Here is a 15,163-nt window from a genome sequence, read left to right as displayed (position 1 = left end):
TTTTCTTTTTTCTTTCCCGCTTTACCTTACATCATGGTTCAATCTCTTCCTCGTAATTTTATGACGTGTCATAGTTGATAATTTCATAGGCTAACTAAAACATTTAGCAAATACCGACGTGTGTAGCTGTGGCCAACAGAGGGAGTACAATAACCAGATGATGTTGCCTTTACACACTGATCAGCCCGGCAATAACCTCTCTGTTAAAAATCACTCACACTCTATCTGTGATCTTGAGCTTTGTGTATTTAATTTAAAATGAATATAAGCACTTAACGGATCACAGCAACTAATTATATACGTGCATCATATTAATGGTAACTTAAGTCACGACTAGATCTTGAAACGTTTCTGAATGCATACAGCAAATTTAGGTTTAGACTCCTAAAAAAAATCACACAATTACACTTTCAGTAATTTTAGTAGTAAGTCATGCAGTGAATATTGTCATGCATGCGTGATAATATGATCTGACTCGCACTATTACTGATGACCCCCATCACTAGTACTAGTGCGAGTCAGACTGTAGTAGGCCTACTAATATCTTAACACGCATGAATGACAATATTCCCTGCATGACTTAGGCTACTACTGAAATTACTGTATAAAAAAGCTTAAAGAAAAAAACATTCTGCTGTAACAACTTTGTTATTTTTCCTGACAAACAGACCGGGCACATAACACGTCAGAAAACTGACTCAATCGTAACTTTAGATTATTTGTCAGTTTTTAGAAGAAAATAAATAAATATAGGCCTATATATATATATAAAAAAAATGCATCAGTTTTATCAAAACGCACATGAACTGTTCAGTGGAGGCAGTTCGCTGTGGACTCGTGCACGCTGATCCGTGTCGCGCGCGCCTCGGTCTCAGTTAGTCTCTCGCTCTCAGCGCGTGGAAGCAGCAGCAGCTGTGCCGTCAGATGCAGCAGCACTGAAGAGCAACGACGGCCAGGGTTTCGCCATTCAGCTTCATTCACCTTTATTTTGCAGGATTATTCCGCCGAATCGCACCGAAGCTCGGAAGAGGCTTGATTCAGACCGGTAAGAGTCGGTCTTCATTCTTCAGTGTTGCTGTTGTCTGTATTCGCTCCTTGTGTCCGTCCCAGTCCTCATAGCGTCTGCTAGTTCCCATTCTTCTCATTTCATCAGACTGAGCTGAGCTCCATCACACTGTTTCCCCCTATCGAAGCATCAATAACATTTACGAGCCGCGTGTTTACTACATTTGGTCAACGTTCTCTATACATTTTCTAAATTGCGCGCGTTTCACTTGAGACGGAATTCAAATTATTACTTGTTGAAATACTTGTTGAGACAGACTGATTATTAAGCGGTTTTGTGTTGAATATTATATCAGTTTTGAAAGTTCAACGCGCAAATGTTTTGTTTTGGATACAGAGTCCACTGGAAAGAAAGCTACACAGACTCAATGAAGGACCTTATTTAGTGATAAGAAACGAAAGACAGTCACAGACAACAAGTTTCTCGGCTTTGCTATGTTTTGAAGTTGGCTGAAGACTATATACGTTGGTTGAATTCTGTTGAGAAGTGTTTAATGTCGTGACATTTGTGTAGTTTGTGTATGAATCGCTGGGGTTTCGCGAGCGTCAGATGGTTCTCTGTAGAAACGCCGATGCCCTTGATATCGTCATGTCACCTGGGCAACCGCTTCAGCACCATGGAGAGAGTTCGCGGCTCAACGCTACAAGAAACCAAAGTTATTTACTCTCATCTGCTCGATCTCTCAGCGAGCTGATGATCAACTTTTGTATTATGTTTGTTCTTTGTTTATAAGTACGTTTCATATGACACTACCCGTATTCCAAACAAACAAAAACATTTTTTAAATTCATTTTTACTTTGAAATCAGAATGGACAATACTTATTTTTTTATGGAATATAGCAGTTTATTATAAATGTTTTAGCTGTGCACATCATCATTTTTTTTTCAATTCATGTGCCCTTTTAATCTTTAAACAAATAACTTCCCCTCCCTCTTGCAGTCTCTTTTTGTCTTCTCTTCTCTTCTCTTCTCTTCTCTTCTCTTCTCTTCTCTTCTCTTCTCTTCTCTTCTCTTCTCTTCTCTTCTGACGTGTATACTGGTGCATGGGCGGGGCAACCTGTCACTCACATGACATCACAGCAATAGCAAAACACAACGATCCAATCAATTCCTGATGGACAAAATCAAGTCCCGCCCTAGGCCTACATCTTTTCTTGTTCGAGAAGCCGTTTCACTCATATATACATCACACAATAGAGAAGAAACGACTATCACAACTTCTGTTTCGTGCTGACTTTAGATTAACAGTCTAAATATGTGGCTAATGATTTCTTTTAAATTACACGTGGTTTCGGTTCTCCGATTTGGTTGGCTCAATGAGCTGAGTAAAGGTGCTGTCACATTTATTTACCTTTACACAGTGAAAGCAGCAAGTATAATTCTAAGTGCGTGTAGTGTGTATGTGTGTTATGTTTATATCGTTTCGCGATCACTGCGCTGCGCTTCTCTCACTATTGTGCGCTGAGCAGAAACCAGGAGTGGATTTTGATGGCCAAATATATGTCTCTCCGCTCCACTCATATACGCTGCTCCAGTCCGTATTTCAGCCTGTGCACTGCTGAGTTACGTGCAAAGCTTGATGCTTTCATTGGCTTCTTTTGGAAGCATTTTTGTTGACCGATAAGAAATACAAACCAGCTGGACAATTTCTGTCCAAAATGTAAATTGCTTGATTTTAATTACTTGCATGTTTAACCTTTGTGTAAAAGCAGTTGTGTAAGCACATGGCGCAATGGTTTCCACTGAACAATTAATGCAACTGTAGTAATACAGCATGTTATATTACAAAGAAGCCAGTCTTCTGTTGAAATTGAGGATTAGAAATGGTTTGATTTCATTCAGATTGGAACGTAAACAAAAGTCAGCCTGCACATTTCTGTTGACCTATTAGTTACAGTGGGGGAAAGTGCTAAGGGGCCGTCATTGTTATGAGGCACTGAACTTGGAATGTGTTATAATTATAACATTATTTTCCATTCTGGGTCAGTGAAGTACCTCGACAAGAACCGGTTTTTGAAACGATAGCAAATTAGTTCTTTATGGATGGATGGCCAAGCAAAATCAGGGCAAAATAACCAAATCCACACTTTAATCAGAGCTGGCAGTTGGACCTACAGTAAAAAGCTGTGAAGACGAAAGAAATAATAATATTTAATACTGACTTTATGAATGCTCGGCCAGTAGGCCTAAAACTTGTAGGGGTGCAAAAAGCACAATAGATTTGACTCCGGGGTCCGGGCCCAAATCTGGTTCTGTCATCCCCTTTTTTGAGGGATATAATGCACAATAAAATTGATATAATGTGAAGAAGACTGATTTTATTTATTTATAAGTGGACATATTTTAAAAATGTGTTGTTTTTAGTCTTACCAGGGCCTAAATCCCATGGATGAAGGTGATAATAGGTATAAATGTAAACATGCTGTCTGATTAATCCAAACAAAACCAAAATTGACTGATGCATAAGGTGAAGAAAATACATCTCAGACGGATCTCTAGAAGGAGATCCTTGAGTGAGATCCTTAAGTGTCCCATAAGGATGATGCCGTTGGCTGTTTTAAACAATCTTCTTCCTCAAAGCCTCTGGTGATAGTCATAGTCGTGTGTCCATATGCTCCACGTGTTCTGTGTACCCCGTATTTGCTCCGTTTTTAGTTGCTTTTACTTAAAAAGATTTCACATGTTTCTCTGAAAGTAATTCATGGTAATAAGCATTCCCATCTGTATTGACTTCATTGCAAATTCATGGAAATGAAGGAAAGCCTCACTTTGTGATGATCATAATAGCATCATGCCAATACTAGAATTGAGATCTGAAAGCTATTACAAAGCGTAAGAAAAACCTGGGAACATTCCCTCACACATTTATATTGTTTATGCAGTCATACTATACAGAATGCCATACTGTCTTCCCTCTCCAATTAAGTAACTTTCAATAATGGAATTGGCATTGCAGTGTCCAATACTTTCCACAGGCTCTGTTTTTCAAATGGGTTGAGAGTGAAAGGTCTCACTGCTGGCCAGCATTTTTGCGTCTTGTTGTGTTTTTTTCCATCTATCAAAAGTGAGTCCAATTAGGCTCATGTGCAGATAATTCTTCTGCAGTCGTTTTTCTCATTATCCTTTACTTGTAGCGGAGCAAAACAGAGATTGTAAAGATCAACTGAGGAAAATTATAGTCACAAGGTGTCCGTGTTGCACATGGCTGATATATTCTATATGTCGGCTGTTAAAGACATTCTGAATGCAAGCCGAGCCGTCCCAAGCATGGGGTGGTCGCACCAATCGCACGGACGGCCCTGCAGACACGCAATCTGTTTGACTGTGTGTTCTGCTAAATCTTTTCTCCTCTCATATGTTGTCACACTTTCACTTACAGATTTAGAACACTGTGACGTTAATGCATGCTTTTCCTCAGCTGGCCCCCATGCCAGCTGTCTCCTCAGTTTAGCAATACTAAGCGTTTTTAGCACATCTAACCTAGACCCCCTGTACATTAACATATGATCATGGCCGCCGTTGACGAGACGGTAATTGGCCCAACGTGGCGTGTCCGAATGGCGGCGGTCATACTTGTCTTCTGAAGCCACTGTGCATCTCAATAGTTATGAAAGCCTCCTTTGATGTTAGGATGTTTTTCTGGGACGGCTTTTCTGCCACAATAAGCTGCGTTATCCTTTGGAGGGTGGGCTGTGAGCCCCGAAGTAAGGCTTGGCAATAAATCAAGTTATAATTTAATTTATATGGAGATCCATGGAATAAAGCGAGCAGGAAATGCAATTTGCTGCCTTTCAGATCTCTGAATAAACATGGTCGGGTTAGTGCAGGACATGAGGCGCTGCTACAGTGGGAGTCAAACTGGTGGGTCGCAAACCAAAAATGGGTTGCAGACTTGTTTACTGGTTACAAACTGAAAATAACAATAAAAACTTTCAATAAGGTCTCATTTGTAATGTATTAGCTAACATAAACTAACATTGAATTATACAGTAACATTTTATGTTTATGTTTCATCTTTGTCAAAGGTATTGCTGCTCTCCCTGCTCTTATCATGCTAGGCTGCCATACCGCCAGTCCAAACTGTATGCTAATTGTCAATCATATTTGACGATAGTGGTCCTGACAGAAACAGCTTTTTATTTTTTTTTATTTTTTTTTAGTAAATGTTGAAATTAACATTAACACATTAATAAATTATGTAGAAGTGTTGTTCATTTTTAGTTCATTCTAACTAATGGAACCTTATTATTGTAAAATGTTTGGTGTAGGGTTTACTTTTTGTTCAGAAATTGGTAGTAAATTTCACTAATAATTACAAAGAAATTGTAAGTAACACTGAATAAAAAGTCAAATTCTGTAGTAGAAAGAATGAAATAGTATTTTCATGTAAAACGTCTAAAAATCAGACTTTATAGTGCAGACAGCAAGAGGGACATGCAAGGAAATAAATGCAACTAAAGAACTAACTAACTAGATATGAAAGCAAGATAATATATCAAAACCAGTCATAAGTCGCACGGGTGTGGCAATAGCCAACAATACAAAATGATACATTTTTCTTTCGTGACAAAAATCAGGGTATTACGTAAAGATCATGTTCCATGAAGATATTTAGTACATTTCCTACCGTAAATATATACAACATTTATTGTTGTGAGTGAACGCAGCACAATCGCGAACATAAATGCACAACTTTAAATGTGATTTTCTCAATGTTTTGAGAATGATTTTTTTGCACCCTTAGATTCCAGATTTTCAAGTTGTATCAAATATTGTCCTATCCTAACAAACCATACATCAATGGAAAGCTTATGTATTCAGCTTTCATATTAGTTGTACATCTTAATTAAAAAAAGAAAGACCCATGTGACCGATGGTGATATTTGAGGACATTTTTGCTTACTTTTACACAATAAAACAATTTTAATGTTGGGTTGCACCGCCAGTTGCCACTTGACGTCCATGTAAAATCTTATGTCTGAATTAAACCAGTAAAGAATCACAGCTATACTAATTAAACGGCAATGAGGAGAAATGGGGAAATGTTTTTCTTTTTAAAGAGAGCTGTTTACAATAATTAACTGTGAATGACTGTATGTGCCCTCTATTCAACTAGCTTTTGTTGTAATTACACATTTTAAGTGCTAAAGTTAATTGTCCATGGGTGGCTTTTACAGTGTTTTTTTTTTGTTTCATTCTCGTTGATTGCTGAACGGCAGGGTCTGGCTGTTAAAATGGACGATTCTTTCCTCCATCTCTCTTGGGTTTTCACGTCAGTTAGAAACTCAAGATTTTGGCGACTGCACTGGAATCTTTTTTTTTTTTTATTATTTCAGGAGAGAGTGCTGCGTGACTTCAGCTGTGTTGCTTTGCCTTGAGAGGTGCATTTGCTTAGTCTCTCACTGACAGGGGTGCTATGGAAAAGGAACAGACCGTCTGTCTCCCCATTACCAGCCTGTGGCCAGAGAGATTATCACACACACACACACACACACACACGCACACGCACACACACACACACACACACACACACACACACACACACACACACACACACACACACACACACACACACACACACACACACACACACACACACACACACACACACACCTCTGGCTGCAGACAGTGCAGCAGGCAGTGATGCAGAAGCCTTCAGGAATGGGGGTTAATGGTTTTTGCTGTGCGCGTCTCTCTCATTTGGTTATTCAATCCTTCCATTCTGCATGCTTTACTGCAAGAGGGCCGTGAAAGGGGGAAACACATACTCGTTATGGGTCTGCATCTACACTGTTGGGAAAATTATTTTGTGAGACTTTTTTTGACATCATTATTTTCACTGTAAATATTGCCGGTTTCCTATTTTTTATGTCTTTTTTTAGGTGTTTTCTGTCATTATTCTTGTTAGGGCGAGAGCACCGATGGTGCCAGGACCGTATTGGAATCGCTCTGTTTTTAATGACTGTGTTTCGTTTTACTGTAAGTTCGTTTTTATTTTTGCTGGGAAATTGGACTTTATTGAATTATATGTTCTTTTCTTTTGGTTAAAGGATTAGTTCACTTTAAAAAAAACTTTTGCTGATGATTTACTCACCCCGATGTCATCCAAGATGTCCATGTCTTTCTTTCTTCAGTCGAAAAGAAATTAAGGTTTTTGATGAAAATATTTCTCCATATAATGTACTTCTCACTGGCGACCAAACGGTTCAAGGTCCAAATGACAGTGTCAGTGCCGCTTCAAAGGGCTTTAAACGATACCAGACGATGAATAAGGGTCTTATCTAGCGAAACGATCTGTCATTTCAAAAATAAATAAAAAAGTTTAAGTTTTATAAGCACAAACGCTCGCCTTGCTCTGTTCTGTGATGCGCGTTCGTGACGTCACGTAATACGCAATTACGTTGAAAAGGTCACGCTTCACCGAGTCAGTGTTTACAAATGTGCGGAAGGAGGACCATATACACATATTCAAATGTCTTTGTGTCAGTTTATCATTTAAAATGCCCATTGCGTGTGCGTATCCTGGGTGTTGTAATATTGAAAAGCCTAAAAGAAAATTTTCGTCAGGATAGAAATGTTTTACTTTTCATAGAAACGTGACCTTTTCAATGTAATTTAAAAAAAATTAAACTTTTTTATTTATTTTTGAAATGACCGAGCGTTTCGCTAGATAAGACCCGTATTCATCATCTGGTATCGTTTAAAGCCCTTTGAAGCGGCACTGACACTGACACTGTCATTTGGACCTTGAACCGTTTGGTCGCCAGTGAAGTCCATTATATGGAGAAATGTTTTCATCAAAAACCTTCATTTCTTTTCGACTGAAGAAAGAAAGACATGGACATCTTGGATGACATCGGGGTGAGTAAATTATCAGCAAAAGTTTTTTTAAAAGTGAACTAATCCTTTAAGTAACATTATTGGTTACTCTGTGTTATATGGAGAAACAAAGCTCGGCCTTAATGACTCTTAAGCCCAGAGTATGCTGCGTTTTTTTACACGTACGTTAGCGTAAAGTCGAATGCGTAGCTTTTCAAAGTATATTCCATTTGATAGCTTGCACAAACACAGGCGGACGACACGAGCTATCTAGAAAGTTTCATTTTTGTCCAGTTTTTGCGCCATTTTTCTCCTGAAGTTATGACTGATCAAAATGTCTTCTTTTAAACTAATTTGTGGCTATCTCATAACTCCCTCACTCAAGCACTTGTCAATGCAGACAGCTGTTGTTGTTGCTGTCTCCGGTATTTTGTTGTTGTTGTTCGTCTCTTTAGTTTGGTTTTCTACTGTGAAACTAACGACCCGGGTCAACTGATTAGTGCAAAACATATTTAAAACAAATTTAATGCGCATATGCGACACGCATACTATTCTGGTGATGAAATTTGCATCATGCATCATTTGTACCCTCTCGTACGCGTAAAAAACCGAAGTAGACTTTGTGTGATAACAGAATTTATAACAGATTAATAATTAGTAGTTTTTTACAAAAAATTAATAAAGTAATTGCAAGTTTACATGTCGCAATTCTGATATTAAGTCGCAATTGCGAGTTGTAAAGTGAGAATTGCGTGATATAAGTCGTAATTGCGTGTTATAAAGTCAGATTTGTAGCTAAGATATCGGACTAACGGTCAGGTGGTCATAGCCCTTTAGTCCAGAGAATTGCCCCAGACTGGTTTGGTTCCGATCGGGCGAAAAACCAGGGACTAGTTTGCAAAAGTAGGTTTTGGACAAAATTCGACATAGCAGAAACTTTTTGGTTACTTTTGATATTAAACATATTAAGCAAAGTCTCGTCTTTCAAATTTGGTCATTTTGAATAAATAACGTTTTGTGGCTGTTTAATGTGTCTGACAGATCGCTGTAGAGCATCAGTTAAAGCTGCTCGTGAACCGATCCTCTCTTCCTTCTAGTTCATTTATAGCATCAAATAAACATGAATGAACATCAGAAGGAAACTTGTTTTAACCGTGGAAAGGCGTCAGTACACTCCGCTTTTTCAAGTTCAAATCCTCCCATGTTAATCTAATAACTCTCCTGACTGCTTTGTCGGACAAAATGGCGGATGGCGAAGTATGATTGGTCCGATCACCTGTCAATCAAGCTCACTGCGAAGGCGAGAAATAAACTCGCAATTCTGATTTTTTTTCTCAGAATTGCATGTTTCTATCTCATAATTCTGACATTATAACATGCAATTGGGAGATAAAAAGTCAGAATTGCATAATATAAAGTGCCAATTGTGGAAACAAGGAAACAAGCTTTCATAATAAAGTGATAGTTCAAAAAAAATTGTTTTTATTTCTGTTGTAATTTACTTACCCTCATGTTGTTCCAATCCCTTTTTACTTTCTTTATACTTCTAATCTTTTTTATTGGCATTTAACAAGACAGTATACAATGGTACATTCAACGAAAATGTCTCAATTGAACAGAGCCCCTAAAAGAATGTTGTGTTGGGAAAGAGGTGGAAGGAAAAATTATGTCAATTCTCTCGCGTTATTTTGCAAAAGTTTCGCGTCCGGGTTCCTCCGAGAAACTTTGCATTTACTTGCAAAAACGTTGAAGTTCTTTGCGAACGAATGCACAGTTTGCAATGAAGCGTAAAAGTTTTGGCGAGAGAACGCAAAAGCATATATTTTTTCCTACCATCTAACGTGTCTTTAGTGTCATTTTAGGGGCTCCGTACATTTAAACCCTATAATATAAATGTAAATATAATACAATATAAAACCAATTACCCACACCCCAAATACAAGGGAAAGAAAAAAAAATACTGCATGATTTTCCTTCTCATTTGGAACACACACACACACACACACACACACACACACACAAAGACGCTTTGAAAAAAAAAAAAAGACAGGTGTTTTGGACCCCATTGACTTTCATTGAATTGACAAAATATATTTTGGACAGAATTCACACTAAAATGTTTTAAATGTGTATTTAGTTAAGTCTTCTACTCTTCTGTTGTGGTATCCACTGTTTGACCTTGCACTGCATCATTGGACATGCATAGATTGAATAAGATACTATCTCTTCAGACGGAGGAGTATCAGATTGTGCTATTGCCTTGTTTTACATTAGGTCTTGGTTTTACTCCAGGTTTTAGAGCTTGAAACACAACTCAAATAATCTGCTTTGAGCTGATCTGGAAGATACAACACAAAGTGAAAAAGTGAGTTCATTCTAAGTGCACAGCGTAGTGCTGGTTGATATTATATTACAATATATTTGCGCTGATGAAGAGAAAATTATGACACTGAGCAGCAGGATTTTAATATGCCATTTATTAGGAACTGTATTGCCTGTTGTGGGAAACACACACCGTTGTGATCAATTTAAATGCTACGAACAGTGTTGCAGTCCAACACACCTGGACTCATTGGGTCCAAAGCCAACTTACATTACTCTCCAGACTGTAGTATTTTTTTTATTTTTATTCTTTAAATGAACTAATAGACATGGACTAAATGTTTGCTTTATCCTGCATCCAGAGTTAACAGTAAGACGATGTTCAAATAATGGCTGTAAATCTCTCACGACCTGAAATGATTTAAAATGTTTTCCATGTATGAAGGATAAATGGACAGTCACTGCACGATTGCACAGATATCCTAAGGTATGAAACCCTTTCAAAGATGGCTTTCATCTCCTCTGTCTCTGTCCTGTTCAAGGACAAAGGCTTGTAAAGGTGGGGGAGGGGAGACAATGGAGATATAAGAAGCGCTGGACTACTCACACGTGCACACCGTCAGCTTGCAACATACTTATACGTGAATGCAAATGCTTCTAGTAAAGAAAGTTACAGAATTTCTCCCTCCAATTTCTCCATTTAGCAAGTACTGCAGTTAAAAATTGTCAGTAAAATTTTTTTTTAAAGAAATTAATACTTTTATTCAGCAAGGATGCATTAAATTATGCATTAAATTGATAAAATGTGACAGTAAAGCCAATTATAATGTTACAAAAGATTTCTATTTCAAATAAATGCTGTTATTTAAAAAAAATTCTTGATCACATAATCCAGATTTTTTTTTTATCACAGTTTCCACTAAAGGATCATGTGACACTGAAGACTGGAGTAATGTTGCTGAAAATTCAGCTTTGCCTAACATGAACAAATTACATTTAATTACACTTAAACACATACCTTTACCAACCCAGAACGTCGTTCACTACCCTCCCTCTCATAAATGTTTTATAGTTAAACATCAACCTTTTCAGTATTTTATTATAATCTATTCATTATAAACAATATAGGCTAACAAGAAACAAATATACCGGTAGTTTGTTTTCTAATGATTTTTTTGTAAAAACGGTATAAGGTCGCTCGCTATAGTGACACGAGCTATGTAATACTGCAATTTTTTCTGTGCAATAATAAGTAAATCTCTGATGAAAGTTCAATTCACCTTTATTCCTCAAGGAGACAATGCCTGATACACAATGATAACGTGACGTTTCACTCATAATTACGGCATGCATAAAACAAAAGAATACAAGTATATTCAGCAAATATGAAATGGCTCAGCGATTTAATGTACTGTGCACAATTAAATATTAGTGCCACAGTCACTTGATGGTGGATCTGGTGAAGAAGCTGTCAGAAATCAAAATATTGATTTTGGAGACCTTGAAAATTATAGTTTTGAGAATATGGTTGACATCGCGAAAATAAGCCAGATGCTGAATGTACTGTGGAAAACAGCTCTGATGATGACCGTGATGATGGTAAAAAGTATCTGCTCAAGTGGAGCAAGTTCCAAAAGGGAATCGAAATATGTTTTTTATTTTTATTCTTGTAATTGTTATTAATATATCAGGAGAGTTGTATACTATTGAGGCAGTTAGACACCCCTCTGTGTAAGATATTGACCCGGGTCGCTAAAGACCCGAATATGTAATAATGAATGGAAAATAAATTCATGCATTTAAGGGTTAAAAAATATTAAAATAGAAAACAGTTATTTTAATTTGTAATCATATTTCACAATATCACTGTTTTAATATTTTTTTAAATCAAATAAATGCAGACTCTGCGAGCGTAAGAGACTTTCGAAAATATTTCACGAGTCCGCCTGCCCATTAAGTCTTAATAGTTAATGGTAAACAAAGTTGGCTTGCTGGCTCAAAGGAGGCTCAAACCGGCTCGAGCTCTGAGCTAAACCCCGTATAACGGTACCTTGCAGAAGAAGAAGAAGAGAAATAGAGGAGGAGCTGGGGAGGAGGAGGGACGCAGTGACTGCTGCTTATACACTCGTAATGATGTTTGACAGGGCTGAATGTATAGGCTCCTCCCGAATCTACATTTGGAACTTCATTAAAAAAAATCTTACAGACCCCAAACTTTTGAACGGTGGTGTACTTTCTCAATATTTTTTTATTTTTATGAATTATTATAAGTATCATACTTCAGTGCACTGACATTGTAGAGGCTGCTGGTTCAACGCTATCTCACGACCAATTCGTACGAATTTGTACGAGTGATTAAAAGGTGGCTAATTCGTACGAATTTGTACGACCTCACTCGTACGAATTTGTACGATTTGTCTAAACCCACGTGACGGTTGGGTTTAGGGGCGGGGTCAGGGGTAGGTCATTCGTATGAATTCATACGATTTTGGCAAATCGTAAAATATGTACGATTTAGCAAAAAACGTACAAATTCGTACGAGTGAGGTCGTATGAATTGGTACGAATTAGCCACCTCGTAAAATTCGTACGAATTGCCGTGAGATCGGGTTGGCTGGTTATGTTACATCTCAGCCAGATAACTAGATTTTAGGGCTCTTCCTGATTTAACCCATCACACCGCATCCTCCGCTCTGCAGCAGATGTTGGGAGATGATGAAGACGGCTCTGTGAACAGCCCACAGCTCCACGGCACTGAGCTCCATGTTGGATGATGGGATTTCTCTAGACATTAATGGCCAGTAAGCAGAAAGGCTGTACTCGTTCTCTTCCAGCTGAACTGCTGACTGATCAGAGGAGAGTCTCTGGCTACGGCCTCAGTAAACACAGACAGCCTTTTGCATTGAACTCTCTAATGAAACAACGTCAGCACTGATAGCGTTGGAGCCGGGTACACCTCACAGTCGAAATCTCATCTCAGTTGCTATTTCTCGTACCTAGATTGCTCCGGGGATAGATCTAACCCGAAAGGGCCAGACGAATACCTAAAAGAGGGAACAAAGTGAGTCATCTGTAGACTGAAGCTCTAGTGTTTCTCTCTCTATCTCTGAGAGGGACAATTGTTCGGGCACAGAGGTTTGGCACGCACACTGAATGTTGCATCAGGAACAAGTTTTTTTTCCTTCTTCTGCATGGAACAATACTTGACATTTAAACACTGCACCACTTCAGTCAACCCATGTCCTTAAACCTGACGACAAGCACACTTGTCAGGGATGGCCAATGAGTCCTTCATGTCAAGTAGTTCCAACATCAAATTAAGTTCTACAATATGACATCAAACCGCCCATCCCTAGTGTCTTTTAATCTCAAATTATGAGTTTATTCTTTTTTGGACAAAAAGTTTGAGCAAAAGCTTCAGTAAGCCACCTGATCCCCCAAAATAACGGTAACACTTTAGTGTAGGGTCCAATTCTCACTATTAACTAGTTGCTTATTAGCATACATATTACTAGGATATTTGCTGTTTATTAGTCCTTATAAAGCACATGTTAATGCTCTATTCTGCATGACTATATTCTACACCCCATAATCCAACTCCATACTTAAACGTAACAACTACAACAACAAGGTAGTAGTTAATAGTTTGTTAAAAGTGAGAATTGGACCCTAAACTAAAGTGTGATGATCAGATGTAAAAGATTCGTTATAACAAAATCAGTTTTCCCTGTTATCACAAATAAAAAAAAGTAAAGACACATTGAAGATATCTGGAAAACAATTGGACCTTATTTATTTTTCGAGTTTTTGTACGTCATGTTCTGAATAATTTATCACCTCACGTTATTCCACGGGAAAATAAAAATGTTTGTCATCTTAATTTTCAATTAAAATAATACCTTTTTACCTGAATCAACTTGCCTTTTTCCCCCCAAATTACTTTTGTTAAAAAAGTATACTGTATAAATGTAGTTATTAGGTGATTCCAAATTTACATATGTAATTTTGTAGTATAAATGGTGTGAGTAAGTGCACTTCAATACCTAGATGATGCACTTAATCGAAAAATTTAAGTCGGGGAATGTTGGAAATTACATTAATCTGGCTTAAAAATTAGTTGAATCTTGTATAACTTAAAAATAATGTTTAAAATTTCTTAACTTATTTTGATGAGTTGAAGAAATGTAAAAACACATGTCATGACTTATTGATCATGTCATTTTTTACAGTGAATGCATACACTAGACAGTAAAGCACATAGTATAAGTGTATAGCATGTCCTTCAGAACACAACTCATATGGTCTGGCTCGGTTGTGGATTTTAATTAACTTTTCAACATCCAATTAATTCCAATCCAACATTTTCACTTGTTGAAATTCCAATTTCACATGAAAATATTTCACACTGTTGCAGCAAAATGGATTGAGGATACCAATTCACACTGACTTTACCATCATCACATCATGCTTTCATATGACTAAGTGTGGTATTGTCATGATGGATGAATTAAACCGGCTGTGATTTTAGCCAGAGAGCATCAATGGAAGGAAGAGATCAGAACCTAAAGGCCGATGTACACATGTACCTGCCATGGATCTGACACCTTCTCAACTGGGAATTTAACAGGTTGCTAAGCAACAAGCACAAGCCTCGTTGGAAGGCTTGAATCTTAATTGGTCTGAATGGTCAGTCCTTTTTTATTTTTATTTTTGATGACAAGGTCACAGAAACACCAACAAAGAAAAACATGTTAGAGCTTCATAAATGAAACATGAGCAAAACCTCCCTCGCTGTCCAATCTACCTCAAACTATTTATATGGACACACTCACTCAGTTTTCCCTCAAGCATGAAAGAGCAGCAGCTGCAGCACCTGAGGACTACAGAGTGTGTTTTCCAATGCAATGAAGATCTCAGGCATTCAGAGGGTATACTGTAGGCTCGAGGTGCAGACC

At 37.8% G+C, this 15,163-nt stretch overlaps 1 protein-coding gene across 2 annotated transcripts in view; it reads left to right on the top strand.

Moving 5' to 3' along the window:
- Window positions 1-837: 837 nt before the first annotated feature.
- Window positions 838-15,163, top strand: part of enox1 (ecto-NOX disulfide-thiol exchanger 1) — a 121,393-nt gene continuing 107,067 nt past the window's right edge. The window contains exon 1 of one of the 2 annotated variants that reach the window (XM_079617776.1): window positions 838-1,045. The gene's annotated coding sequence lies outside the window, so the exon portion shown is untranslated. The remainder of the gene's footprint in view (window positions 1,046-15,163) is intronic. The other variant, XM_079617777.1, reaches the window with a different exon arrangement.

The sequence above is a fragment of the Phoxinus phoxinus genome, assembly GCF_949152265.1.
Source record: "Phoxinus phoxinus genome assembly, chromosome: 7".
Lineage (NCBI taxonomy): Eukaryota > Metazoa > Chordata > Actinopteri > Cypriniformes > Leuciscidae > Phoxinus > Phoxinus phoxinus.
Note: the sequence above shows the minus strand (reverse complement) of the source record. Positions and strands in the feature narration are given on the sequence as shown.